Raw genomic sequence first — 14,243 nt, 5'->3', positions numbered from 1 at the left:
CGGCCTTCCTTTTCTTCCCTTCCCCCGCTGGAGGGGAGAGGTCTCTTCTTCCTCCTCCTCGTCTTCGTGGGAGGAGTGCGTCTTGGAGTCGTCGGATGATGAATCCGACACCTCCGGGCGCCGGGCACTCTTTCGAGTCCTCGTGGCCTTCTTTTGGGCCTTCTTCTCCGGCACCACATAGGGTGCCGGGACCAGCAGCTTCGCCAAACGAGCGTCCGTTGGGCCTTCGGGCAAAGGAGCCGGACAGTTGATCTGTCCGGAAGTCTCCTGCCAATCTTGTCAAAGGTAAGGGAGCTTAGATCCCGCATGGAGTCAAACTATGAAAAACTGATACCCTTTCAAAGGTAAAAACAGCTTACCGCATGAGCGTGACGCTGCGTACTGAATCTGCGATCCTCGGTAGCGAATGCGGGGGCCTCGGCGCCCTTGAAAAGCACCTTCCAGGCATCTTCGTCGTCGTGTCGAAGAGCCTGCTCAGAGTTCGGTGCCGCGCCGGGTCGAACTCCCACAGGTTGAAAGCCCGTTGTTGACACGGGAGGATCCAGCAGATGAGCATAACCTGGACTACGTTGACAAGTTTGAGCTTCTTGTCCACCAGGGTTTGGACGCATGTTTGGAGTCCGGTCAGCTCTCCTTTTTTACCCCACGACAGGCCCGTCTCCTTCCAGGAGGTAAGCCGCGTAGGGGGTCCGGATCGGAACTCGGGGGCTGCGACCCATTCAGGGTCGCGCGGCTCGGTGATGTAAAACCATCCCGATTTCCACCCTTCAGGGTCTCCACAAAGGAGCCCACGAGCCATAAGACGTTGGGCATCTTGCCCACCATGGCGCCTCCGCACTCTGCCTGGTTGCCGCGCACCACCTTCGGCTTGACATTGAAAGTCTTAAGCCATAGGCCGAAATGGGGGCGGATGCGGAGGAAAGCCTCGCACACGACGATAAACGCCGAGATGTTGAGGACAAAGTTCGGGGCCAGATCGTGGAAATCCAGGCCATAGTAGAATATGAGCCTCCAGACAAATGGGTGGAGAGGGAAGCCCAGTCCGCGGAGGAAATGGGGGAGGAACACCACCCTCTCATGGGGCCTAGGGGTGGGGATGAGCTGCCCCTCTTCGGGAAGCCGGTGCGCGATGTCATTAGACAAGTATCCGGCCTTCCTTAGTCTTTTGATGTGTTCCTCCGTAACGGAGGAGACCATCCACTTGCCTCCCGCTCCGGACATGGCTGGAGAAGGTTGAGGTGGGGAGTGCGGACTTGGGCGCTAGAGCTCGAGTGCGCGAAAATGGATAGGCAAAGGAGGAAGAAGGCGTAGGTGAAAAGGTGGATCCTTATCCCCTTATATGGGTGGACGCAACTACGTGTCCCCACCAGCCTGGTAAAACTCGCTTATCTCCAAGCGCCGTAATCAATGGCGCGGTTGGGTTATCCACACCCATATTGATGAGAATCCCGGAATAAGGGGACACGATCTCTGCTTTAACAAGACATGCCAAGGAAACCGCCTCGCATGACGCGCTGGGGTGGGATAGTAAAACGATTCGAATAAAGGCTTGGCCGTGGTGCGTCACACTACGGAATACGTCAGCAGATTAAATTTGTGTAAATATTATTCTCTCTATGGCAATATGTGGAAACTTATTTTGCAGAGCCGGACACTATCTTTGTGTTCAAAAGTTTCTATGAAGTACTTGGAGAAGGAACCCGCCTTGCAATGCCGAAGACAATCTGCGCGCCGGACTCGTCGTCATTGAAGCCTAGTTCAGGGGCTACTGAGGGAGTCCTGGATTAGGGGGTGTACGGATGGCCGGACTCCTGGACTATGAAGATACAAGATTGAAGACTTCGTCCCGTGTCCGGAAGGGACTTTCCTTGGCGTGGAAGGCAAGCTTGGCGATACGGATATGCAGATCTCCTACCATTGTAACCGACTTTGTGTAACCCTAACCCTCTCGGGTGTCTATATAAACCGGAGGGTTTTAGTCCGTAGGACAATAGACAGAACAACAATCATACCATAGGCTAGCTTCTAGGGTTTTAGCCTCTCCGATCTCGTGGTAGATCTACTCTTGTACTACCCATATCATTAATATTAATCAAGCAGGACGTAGGGTTTTACCTCCATCAAGAGGGCCCGAACCTGGGTAAAACTTCGTGTCCCTTGCCTCCTATTACCATCCGGCCTAGACGCACAGTTTGAGACCCCTTACCCGAGATCCGCCGGTTTTGACACCAACACTAGATCACCCATGTCGCGAGCTCATCGTGGTCGTTGTCCATGTTGGCAAGCGGTGCTCGGCTATGTCGCTGGAAGCCTGTTGATCATACGCCCATATAAACAAGATATGTTATTTTTTGTTGTATTAGAAAACTTGTGATGGACAATTACTAGTAGAGATAATAATAAATGGCATAGTGTGTCGGAGTAGTGATTTGTTATGCGGGAATATCTGATTTTGTTTTGGAAGGTTATCAAGAAATATCTTATGTCTATCTTTTAGGAAGGTAATCTCACATATATGATGTGATTTCTGAATTCTTAATTACTTGTTATTTATGTAATTGAATTGAATCAGTACCTGTCAAAGCAAGCACGAAACAAGATCACCTTAATGGAATTTGGTTTTCTAACGGGAGGGAGAAAACCAGCGGAAGGGGTGGTGAGAGGTGGGACAAAATAAAACCAGACGAAAAAAGACTGTACCAGGCTACCAACTCCTTCATTAGGAGTAGAGATTTTTGAGGGGATTAGGTTTGGCTTGTATCCTTTTCATTTCAGTTGCCTGTGAGATGATTTATCCATGAATTTTAAGCTGTACAGAATTCTGTGACACTGGTGGCAGACGCTATTTTTGTTCTATCTGAACTCGCTGTTGACTTAATTTCTGCAAAGAAAATGCTGTTGAACGCAGACTTTGATAGTCTGATTTTGCGTATGATGATGTAAGGCTCGTATTGTTGGAATATTCTCACAGTAGGACACCAAAGGAGAGTTTTCACTTAAGAACATGACAACATACATGCATGACTGAACCATAGGAGAGAGATTCCACTTTAGAACATGACAATAAAAATGGCTTGACATGAAAAGCGTGTCACACATCACGTTCATGCAATTTAGGTCTACTGAAACCACAATCTACCTCTGTTTATTAAACTACAACTAAACTTTAAACTACTTGCGGCCGAAGTGGAGGTCGAGCCAATCCTTCTAGGTGAGTCTGCCGTTGATGAGAGCCAGGTCCGGGCCGGTGCCGTCGTCGTCATCATTGTCAGGGAAGACGCTCCGCCACTCCTCAACATCGATCTCGTCATTGCCGCCCACCTCGTCACCCTCGTTATCGTAGATGGCGATAATTGTCGTCATTGACGGCGAAGATCGCCTGCTCCGCCTCCACTAGCTCCAGGTACTGCCGGCGGAGCTCGTCCATGTAGGCCTCGGTGACGCCCTCGGCCTCGAGGCACTCCCTCGCCTCCCGGTCCTCCTGCGCCATCCGAGCGGACACCACCCCAACTCCGGCAGGATGAGCTCGACCGGCCGCGCGCCAATGGGAAAGTTGAGCCTCGCATCGGCGCCGTGCAAATGGACCTGCCATCGGTCGTATTCCATGGCCGCGAGCTCGGTGGTGTGGAAGGAGTCGACCCATATCCGCTTGTGGGTCTCGTAGTTGGTGATTTCGGCCACCCACGTCCCCCACGAACACTGCCAAACACCCAAATAGGTCATCCTCGGCGGCCGCAGTGGAGGGGGGTCCGGGAAGTCCTCAAACCGCGTTGGGGCGGCGGCGGGGAGCAAATCGGCCGAGCAGGACGAAGCGGCCGCGGACGACGACCCGCAGGCGTGGTGGCGCGCCTGTAAATTTTTGAAGGTTAAGCGAAGGTGATCCACTAGTTGATCGACGTTTTTGGTTTTACCAATCACGTTGTCTACGTATGCCTCCACTTTTGTGCCGATTTGGTTTTTCAGACATGTTTGACGTTGGTACATGGCTCCCGCGTTCTTTAACCCGAAAGGCATCGTGTTAAAGCAGAATGGCCCGTAAGGGGTGATGAACGCGGTTGCAGCTTAGTCGGACTCTTTCATCTTTATCCGGTGATATCCGAAGTATGCTTCGAGGAAGTATAGTGAGTCGTGTCCGATAATGGCGTCGATGATTTGATCTATGTGGGGCAAGGGGAAGGAATCCTTAGGGCAGGCCTTGTTTAAGTCTTTGAAGTCAATGCAGAGCTAGCACCGTCCATAAACTTGTTGCCGCCCATTAGCATAGCCGAAACCCTAGCTGAGAACGCTAGACTAGCTACGGCACCTCCCGGCGCCGTCCTGGGAAAGAGACGCCGGCACCCACGACGCCGCCACAGAGGCGGCCGGCGGCGGGCCGGCTAAACCCTACTTCACTTTGGATATCCCCGTCGCCACGAAGACTTGACGCACAAAGCATTCTTAGTAGTTGGGTTTACAGATGTATAACTGGTTAGAGAATCTGGATCCAACACACAGACACAAGGCTCGTAAACATCCAAAGAAATCAACGAAGCAACAAACCGCGTAAAGGTAGCCGAGTTCCGCACTCCACGACCGAACTACGTCTCCTTAGATTGATTGATCCGTAAAACCAGGGACGCGCACCAAACCGGAGATCCATCCATCAGCATGCAAGTCTCGAGGAAGGCCAAGCGTGCCGGCGGCGGCTTCGACGACCGGCTGAGCGACCTGCCGGACTGCCTCCTCCATGACATCCTGTCGTGCCTCAAGGCCCGGCAGGTCGTTCAGACGTGCGTGCTATCGCGGCGGTGGCAGCGCCTCTGGCCCACGTCCCCGTGCCTCGACGTCGACATCGGCGAGTTCCGCCCCGATGTGACTATACGTCCCAGCCTGTGGCCACTGATATGCAGATTTTGTGAGCTTATGCATCCGGGCCTCATTATTCTAACACTCCAATGTTGTTTTGAGATCTGTGCTACACAACTACCTTATTACATGGAATTTTTTCTTTTGTTTCTCTCATATAAAACATGTCTTGAACTTCAAACTTTACAGTACAACATAACTTTGTAACTAGAATGTGAGATAAAACTTTTAGATTTTTTTGTCCGACATAAATATGAAAAATAAGATTTTTTTTATCAAATAAATCTCATTTTGTATATTTATGTTGGACCAAAAAATCTGTAAGTTTTATCCCACATTCTACATAGAAAGCTTTGTTGTGCTGCAAAGTTGAAGTATAAATACATGTTCTATATGAGAGAAACAAAAAAGAGAAAATTATTTGCACGAATCGTGATGCAGGAATAAGTGGTTGGATAAGGAGTACCCGGGTGCATAGGCTCTAAAACATGTTTTCGTTGTGAGCTTATGCACCCGGGCCTCACTATCCTAGCACTCCAATGTTGCTTTGAGATCTGTGCTACACAACTCCTTATTACATGGAATTTTCTCTTTTTTATTCCTCTCATATAAAACATGTGTTGAACTTCAAACTTTGCAGTACAACATAACTTTGTAACTAGAATGTGAGATAAAACTTTCAGATTTTTTGTCCGACATAAATATGAAAAATAAGATTTTTTTAATCAAACAAATCTCATTTTGTATATTTATGTTGGACCAAAAAATATGTAAGTTTTATCCCACATTCTACATAGAAAGCTTTGTTGTGCTGCAAAGTTGAAGTATAAATACATGTTCTATATGAGAGAAACAAAAAAGAGAAAATTATTTGCTTGAATCATGATGCAGGAATGAGTGGTTGGATAAGAAGTAACCGGATGCATAGGCTCTAAAACATGTTTTCGCGCTGACTACGGGAAGGAGCCAGATGAGTTCGCCGACTTCGAGGATTTCGCCGACAGCCTTCTGGTCCATCGGATTCCGAGCGCCGGCGCTGCGCCCCTGCAAACCCTGCGGCTGCGCCTCCCTCCGTTGTGGTTGAGCGTCCCGTCGATGTACGGAACTACGGATACAGCGACGATATCTTCGTGACCACGTACACGAGGTGGGTGCGTCGCGGCCTCGAGTGCTCCCCGGCGGCGCTCGACGTGCGCGGCCCCGTCAAGCTGCCCCCTCTAGCCTCCCCCCGCCTCACGAGCCTGCGCCTCCACCCGGTGACCCTCCACCGTGATTTCGCAGAGCACCTCGTCTCCGGGCTCCCCGTGCTGGAAGACCTTCAGATCACGGGCACCAGGTTATCAGCATTGCTAAGGATCGCGTCCGGCACGCTCAAAAACCTCGTGGTCGAATCCTCCACCCACAACAGCGAGAGCCTGAGCTTCACCATCGCCGCCCCTCGACTCGCGTCGCTGCACCTCGCCGTTAACTTCCGGCGCCTCATCTCCTTCGCCGTCGTCCTCGAGGAGGCGCCTTGCCTCGTCCAAGCATCCGTCCGCCTGGTAGGGACGCCTGATCTCCGGTACAAATTGGGGGGCGGCTACTACCGTCAGCAGGACAGGGATCTGCTCAGGGCTCTGTGCAACTTCATCGGCTCTCTGTCCCATGTGTGCACCCTGAAGCGGACTCCCCCTGAAGCTGCACGGCTTTGGCAACATGGTGCTCGATCTATACTGCCCTCGTTCTTGCTCAATCAGTATAATTAATTTCTGTTTTACTTTTACTGTGCATAAATGTCTGATTTATTAACTGTATATGCAATGCGATGCAGACAGTAGTTGAACAACCTATACCTCATGCTCCACCTCAATTCTTTCCGTATCCGTATCCGCCGGAGATGCTGCACCCATATGTTGTTCCACCACCTGGACCATTGTTCTTTCCATATCAGCCGGCGATGCCGCCACTGGCCAAGGACAAGTTCCCGCGTCACCAATGTTGCAGGCGATGCTCGACGAGGAGCACCACGGGTTACCGGTGTTTCGCAGCATGAGGACCTTGGTCCTTGAGGATTCCGAGATGGGCGGCGATGCTCAGACGCTCTGGCGTTTTCTGCATAATGCTCCAGCCCTAGAGAAGCTCACTCTAAAGAACTGCCAGGTACACCCGCTCAATTAATCCCGCTTTCTCAGAAATTTTAATTTCCTCCTAATAATTGTTCTTCTTGCTTACAGTGCCATGAGTTCCCAAACAGTTCAATGATGGAGCTACCTCAGACCATATCCCTCACCCCCAACCTAAAATCGGTGGAAATCATCGAGGGCGACAAAGATGGGGACGATGAGTGTGGAGGCGCAGACGCGCAGCAAACAAACAAGCTCTTGACGTCCATGATGTTTGGTAAACTGCCGGCAACTACCATGATCCAAGTTACCAAATTCGGAGGAAGGAATTAGGTTTGGTTTGTACCCTTTTCATTCCAGTTGCTTGTGAGATGGTTTATCCTTGGATTAAGCTGTACAAAATTCTATGACACTAGTCGCAGACGCTATTTTTGTTCATCTGAACTCGCTGTTGAATTAATGTATGCATACCCCTCCAAAAAAACTTGCTGTGGAACGCCGACTCTGATACTCCCTCCATCACAGTTTACAAGTTCTATGTGTATACCTAGGTTGTCAATTTTATCACCCTAATATAAACTATATAACACAAAAATTATACCTTTTAAAATAGAACATCTGAAGTTTATATTGGTATATTTTTTGTAATATATGACTTGTATTAGGTTGGTAATTGACGACCTAAGGGTACGTGCACGCCCTGTAAACTGTGAGAGGGAGGGAGTAGTCTGATTTTGCGTATGATGATGTAAGGCTCATATTGTTGGAATATTCTCAGAGTAGGACACCAAATGAGAGTTTTCACTTAAGAACATGACAACATTACATGACTAAACCAAAGGAGAGAGATTCCACTTTAAAACATGACAATAGAAATGGCTTGACATGAAAAGCGTGTCACACACCACGTTCATAGTAAAATTTAGGTCTATTGAAACCACAATCTACCTTTGTCTATTAAAAATAACAATCTTGTAAAAAAAGACCAAAATCACACACAAGTACCCTGTACTTAAACCTATGCTAATCGACCTTTTATAAGATATACTGAACCATATACCCTTTTAGAAGACACTGAACCAAATACCTAGAGAAATTTACGTCTTGGGAAGTTAGCCAACGAACTGGAATATGTGTGGTTATTTTAAGCCCATGTTTCGGTATGATATATGTGGGAAAGGGTGGACACGCTTAAGAACTCAGTTGAAGCTTCTTGGAAGAAGAAATGTACAATCGGTACTCTCTTGGAGGTAGGATCAAAATTATTAACCATGCAGTAGAAGTTGGGAAAATAAAGATTTTGGTTCGGTAATGAAATAAACAGCGAAGATAAGAAAAAGATTGAGTGTTCTTTGGAAGCCCACCTACTTGGTTGATCGGCAAAATCAAGTAAAAAATCTATCTAAAGAATTGGACGAGCTCTTGCTCGGAGAAGAGATGATGTAGAGACAACGCTCAAGAGTTATGGAACTAAAAGAAGGGGATAGGAACACAGAACACTAAGTATTTCCAAAGGAAAGCCTCATGGAGGAAAAATAATAATGCCATTACAAGATTAAAACACGAAGAGGGTAAATGATCGAGGAAAAAGAGGGTGTCTAGGAGCTTGCTACAGATTTCGTCAAGGGATTATATGCAAAGGATGATGATGTGATCCCCCATGAGCTTATTGTTCTTATGCCCACACTCGTAATTAAGGATATTAACACCGAATTGACCAAATTGTTCATAGCTGAGGAGATCAGTGACGCCCTATTTCAAATAGGCCCTCTAAAAGCCCCCGGTCCGGATGGTTTCCTGGCTCGTTTCTTCCAAAGGAACTAGGCAATTTTGAGAGCGGATGTGGTGAATGTTGTTCTGCATTTTTTTACATCGGTCTAATGATTGAAGGAATAAACGACATGGTGATACTCCTCATATCAAAGGTAATAATCCTCAGACGACGAAGGACTTCTGCCCTATAAGCATATGCAATGTGATTTACAAAGTTCTCTCCAAGCGTTCGGTCAATAGACTTAGGGCCTTCCTGGATGAGATAATTGCAGACACGTATAGTGCATTTGTTCCTAGGAGAAGGATCATAACGCCATCATCGTGTTTGAGTGTTTCCATAAAATTCAGCGTAGCAAAAACCCACGAGATACTCATTGTGCCTACAAACTTGACCTCGCCAAAGCATATGACATGGTTGGTTGGAGATTTCTGAAGGAGGCTTTAGAAAAGATTGGATTCGGCCAGAGATGGACATAGTGGGCCATGCAATGTGTGCCATCTGTTAGATTCTTTGTTAAGCGTAATGGAGAATACCCAGATTATTTCAAGCCAACGAGGGGTCTTTGTCAAGGTGATCTACTCAGCTCATACCTATTTCTCTTTGTGGAAAATGGTCTGGTTAATTTTCTTAACAAGTAGGTGGTTGGTGGAAGGATCACACAGATCAAGGTGGCTCGCAATAGCCAGGGTGTCTCAAACCTCCTCTTCGCGGATGACAATATGCTATTTTTAAAGCCTCAGCGGACCAAGTTGTTACGGTTAAAAATGTCCTCCAAGTGTTCCAGGGTGCACCGGTCAGCTTCTCAATTCGAGCAATTGCGCGATCCTCTTTAATGAACAACGTTCGAGTCAAACCAGAGAGGACATTAAACCGGTATTGGAAGTGTAAGCTTCGACCTTTGATAGAAAATATCTTGGTCTATCGACACCAGAAGGAAGAATGAAAGATGAGAACTTCCAACTAGTCATGGATATAGCCGGGAAGAGATTCAATATTTGGAATGAGAGATTACTGTCTTATGTTGCAAAAGAGGTTCATATCAAATCGGTGGTTCAAGCCCTACTCACTTTCACCATGGGGGTGTTCCTGTTGTCCAAGGGTTTCTGTGAAAAATATGAAAAGATGATTCATGATTTTCTAGTGGGGAGATGAGGAGAGCCATAGGAAGTTGCACTAGATGTCTGGGAACTGAATGGCCAAACCGAAAAGATCTAGAGGCATGCACTTTTAAAATCAAGCATTGTTGGCAAGACAGGGATGGAGGCTCATCCAAAACCCGGACAACCTGTTTGTAAGAGTCCTTAGATCTAAGTATTAGCCAAAGGAGATTTTCTAAGCACCGTGTTTTCTATGGATCCCTTGCCGGCTTGGAGAGTGATACGTCTCCAACGTATCTATAATTTTTGTTTGCTCCATGCTATATTATCTACTGTTTTGGGCAATATTGGGCTTTATTTTCCACTTTTATATTATTTTTGGGACTAACCTATTAACCGGAGGCCCAGCCCAGATTTGCTGTTTTATGCCTATTTCAGTGTTTTGAAGAAAAGGAATATCAGACGAAGTCGAAACGGAACGAAATCAACTAGAGAAGTTATTTTTGGAACGAAAGCTACCCGATGGACTTGGACCCCACGTCAAGGAAGGAACGAGGTGCTCACGAGGGTGGGGGAGCCCCCCCTAGGGCGCGCCCCCCTATCTCGTGGGGCCCTCGTGGCTCCCCTGACGTACCTCCTGCACCCATATATACCTACATGACCTAAAACTTCCAGAACGCACAATAGATCGGGAGTTCCACCGCCAGAAGCCTCCGTAGCCAGCAAAAACCAATCTAGACCCGTTCCGGCACCCTGTCGAAGGGGCAACCCTTCTCCGGTGGCCATCTTCATCATCCCGGTGCTCTCCATGACGAGGAGGGAGTAGCTCTCCCTCGGGGCTGAGGGTATGTACCAGTAGCTATGTGTTTGATCTCTCTCTCGTGTTCTTGAGATGATACGATCTTCATGTATCGCGAGCTTTGCTATTATATTTGGATCCAATGATGTTTCTTCCCCCCTCTTCTCTCTTGTAATGAATCGAGTTTCACCTTTGAAGTAATCTTATCGGATTGAGTCTTCAAAGACTTGAGAACACTTGATGTATGTCTTGCCGTGGATATCTATGATGACAATGGGATACCATGTGCCACTTGATGTATGTTAAGGTGACCAACTTGCGGGTTTCGTGACATTGGGAACCTATGCATAGGGGTTGGCACATGTTTTCGTCGTGATTCTCTGGTAGAACTTTGGGGCACTCTTTGAGGTCCTTTGTGTTGGTTGAATAGATGAATTGAGATTGTGTGATGCATATCGTATAATCATGCCCACGGATACTTGAGGTGACATTGGAGTATCTAGGTGACATTAGGGTTTTGGTTGATTTGTATCTTAAGGTGTTATTCTAGTACGAACTCTAGGGCTGTTTGTGACACTTATAGGAATAGCCCAACGGATTGATTTGTATCTTAAGGTGTTATTCTAGTACGAACTCTAGGGCTGTTTGTGACACTTATAGGGCTGTTTCGTACCCTACCATAATCTTTTCGTTCGTTCTCCGCTATTAGTGACTTTGGAGTGACTCTTTGTTGCATGTTGAGGGATAGTTTTATGATCCAATTATGTTAGTATTGTTGAGGGAACTTTCACTAGCAAAAGTATGAACCCTAGGCCTTGTTTCAACGCATTGCAATACCGTTTACACTCACTTTTATCACTTGCTACCTTGCTGTTTCTATTATTTCAGATTACAAAAACTATTATCTACTATCCATATTGCACTTGTATCACCATCTCTTCACCGAACTAGTGCACCTATACAATTTACCATTGTATTGGATGTGTTGGGGACACAAGAGACTCTTTGTTATTTGGTTGCAGGGTTGCTTGAGAGAGACCATCTTCATCCTATGCCTCCTACGGATTGATAAACCTTAGGTCATCCACTTGAGGGAAATTTGCTACTGTCCTACAAACATCTACACTTGGAGGCCCAACAATATCTACAAGAAGAAGGTTGTGTAGTAGACATCAAGCTCTTTTCTGGCGCCGTTGCCGGGGAGGTGAGTGCTTGAAGGTATATCTTTAGATCTTGCAATCGAGTCTTTTAGTTTCTTGTTTTATCACTAGTTTAGTTTATAAAAGAAAACTATAAAAAAATGGAATTGAGTTTGTCTCATACGCTTCGCCTTTTTAATATCTTTCGTGAGTATGATGGAAAGGATAATTGTGCTCAAGTGCTAGAAGAAGAAATCTATAAAATGTTTGGCACTAAATATTTAAATGATGAGCATGATTTCAATGTTGTTAGTATGAATTCGTTGAATATCCATGATGCTAATGATATGCAAAGCCACAAGCTTGGGGAAGCTATGTTTGATGAAGATAATATTTTTTCTCCCCCAAGTTTTGATGAGCAAATTTATTATGATGAAAGCATGACTCCTATCTATGACGATTATTGTGATGACACGCATGCTTTAAATAATAATGATAACCATGAAACTTGTCATCTTGATCTTAATTTTCAATCACATGATAGTTATTTTGTTGAGTTTGCTCCCACTATTATTCATGAGAAGAATTTTGCTTGTGTGGAGAGTAGTAAATTTTCTATGCTTGTAGACCATGAAAAGAATGCTTTAGGTGCTGGTTATATTGTTGAATTCATTCATGATGCTACTGAAAATTATTATGAGGGAGGAATATGTCCTTGTAGGAATTGCAATAATATCAAGTTTCCTCTCTATGTGCTTAAAGTTTTGAAGTTATGCTTGTTTTACCTTCCTATGCAAGTTGATTCTTGTTCCCACAAGTTGTTTGCTTACAAAATTCCTATGCATAGGAAGTATGTTAGACTTAAATGTTCTAGTCATATTCTTCATGATGCTCTCTTTATGTTTCAATCCTTATCCTTTATGTGAGCATCATTGAAATCATCATGCCTAGCTAGGGGCGTTAAACGATAGCGCTTGTTGGGAGACAACCCAATATTATTTTAGTTCATTGCTTTTTGTTCCTGTTTAATAATAAATAACTCATCTAGCCTCTGTTTAGATGAGGTTTTAGTTTTTTTAATTAGTTTTTGTGCCAAGTAGAACCTTTGGGAAGACTTGGGAGAAGTCTTGTTGATCATGCTGTAAAAAACAGAAACTTTAGCGCTCACGAGAATTGCTGCCATTTTTATTTAGAGAGTTCTATTTAGTTAATTCTTTTTTCAGATGATTAATAGATAAATTCCTCAGGTCCAGCAATTTATTTGAGAATTTTATGAGTTCCAGAAGTATACGTTTGATCCAGATTACTACAGACTGTTCTGTTTTTGACAGATTCTGTTTTTCATGTGTTGTTTACTTATTTTGATGAATCTATGGCTAGTAAAATAGTTTATAAACCATAGAGAAGTTGGAATACAGTAGGTTTAACACCAATATAAATAAAGAATGAGTTCATTACATTACCTTGAAGTGGTGATTTATTTTCTTATACTAATGGAGCTTACGAGTTTTCTGTTAAGTTTTGTGTTGTGAAGTTTTCAAGTTTGGGTAAAGATTCGATGGACTATGGAATAAAGAGTGGCAAGAGCCTGTTGGAAATATGCCCTAGAGGCAATAATAAATTAGTTATTATTATATTTCCTTGTTCATGATAATCGTTTATTATCCATGCTATAATTGTATTGATAGGAAACTCAGATACATGTGTAGATACATAGACAACACCATGTCCCTAGTAGGCCTCTAGTTGACTAGCTCGTTGATCAATAGATGGTTACGGTTTCCTGACCATGGACATTGGATGTCATTGATAACGGGATCACATCATTAGGAGAATGATGTGATGGACAAGACCCAATCCTAAGCATAGCACTAGATCGTGTAGTTCGTATGCTAAAGCTTTTTTAATGTCAAGTATCATTTCCTTAGATCATGAGATTGTGCAACTCCCGGATACCGTAGGAATGCTTTGGGTGTGCCAAACATCACAACGTAACTAGGTGGCTATAAAGGTACACTACAGGTATCTCTGAAAGTGTCTGTTGGGTTGGCACGAATCGAGACTGGGATTTGTCACTCCGTGTGACGGAGAGGTATCTCTGGGCCCACTCGGTAGGACATCATCATAATGTGCACAATGTGATCAAGGAGTTGATCACGGGATGATGTGTTACGGAATGAGTAAAGAGACTTGCCGGTAACGAGGTTGAACAAGGTATCGGGATACCGACGATCGAATCTCGGGCAAGTATCGTACCGCTAGACAAAGGGAATTGTATACGGGATTGATTAAGTCCTTGACATCGTGGTTCATCCGATGAGACCATCGTGGAACATGTGGGAGCCAACATGGGTATCCATATCCTGCTGTTGGTTATTGACCGGAGAGTCATCTCGGTCATGTCTGCATGTCTCCCGAACCCGTAGGGTCTACACACTTAAGGTTCGGTGACGCTAGGGTTATAGAGATATTAGTATGCAGTAACCC

The 14,243-nt window shown here is 45.5% G+C and overlaps 1 pseudogene; it reads left to right on the top strand.

Moving 5' to 3' along the window:
• Positions 1–4,647: 4,647 nt before the first annotated feature.
• Positions 4,648–7,280, top strand: LOC147983840 (MEIOTIC F-BOX protein MOF-like; annotated as a pseudogene).
• The last annotated feature ends 6,963 nt before the right edge of the window (positions 7,281–14,243 follow it).

Source organism: Triticum urartu, chromosome 2A (genome assembly GCF_056163025.1).
Source record: "Triticum urartu cultivar PI428250 chromosome 2A, HENAU_Tu73, whole genome shotgun sequence".
Taxonomy (NCBI): domain Eukaryota; kingdom Viridiplantae; phylum Streptophyta; class Magnoliopsida; order Poales; family Poaceae; genus Triticum; species Triticum urartu.
Note: the sequence above shows the minus strand (reverse complement) of the source record. Positions and strands in the feature narration are given on the sequence as shown.